The sequence below is a fragment of the Phyllopteryx taeniolatus genome, chromosome 5 (genome assembly GCF_024500385.1).
Source record: "Phyllopteryx taeniolatus isolate TA_2022b chromosome 5, UOR_Ptae_1.2, whole genome shotgun sequence".
Lineage (NCBI taxonomy): Eukaryota > Metazoa > Chordata > Actinopteri > Syngnathiformes > Syngnathidae > Phyllopteryx > Phyllopteryx taeniolatus.
The window spans coordinates 26,758,673-26,759,150 of record NC_084506.1 but is presented as its reverse complement, the minus strand read 5'-3'; positions in this window follow the sequence as shown (position 1 = coordinate 26,759,150).

Below are 478 nucleotides of genomic sequence, written 5' to 3'. Positions count from 1 at the left end.
AGAACTATTTGCGTCTTCTGATTCTCGCGGTGTGTTCATAGACCGAAAATCTCGATAATTCAATACATGTTACGGAATGGAGTATCGCACGCAAATAGTCAAATATATAATCATAACTGTGCAGGAAATTAAAACCATCCACACGTCTGTTTTATTTGAGAATAATACATTTAATTGGTAGAACACTTCATTTAAAAGAAAATCTCAAAGTGAGATAAACCATAGTAAAATAATAAATACTTTAAAATACATTTCAGAAAACTCAAGCATAAATAGCATTATTGCCTAAATCGTTTTTAACTTAATGTTACAATATCAATAAAATACCAATGTGAATGCTAAAAAAAGTGTTTTTAAAAAAAAAAAAAATTCTTAATTACTTTTTTACTATGTATTGCGCTTGTGTTTTAAGTTTGATCTTAGGTACAGCACAGCTGCAATGCTCTCGAAGTGAGTTGAGATGAGTTGTTTCGAAAAT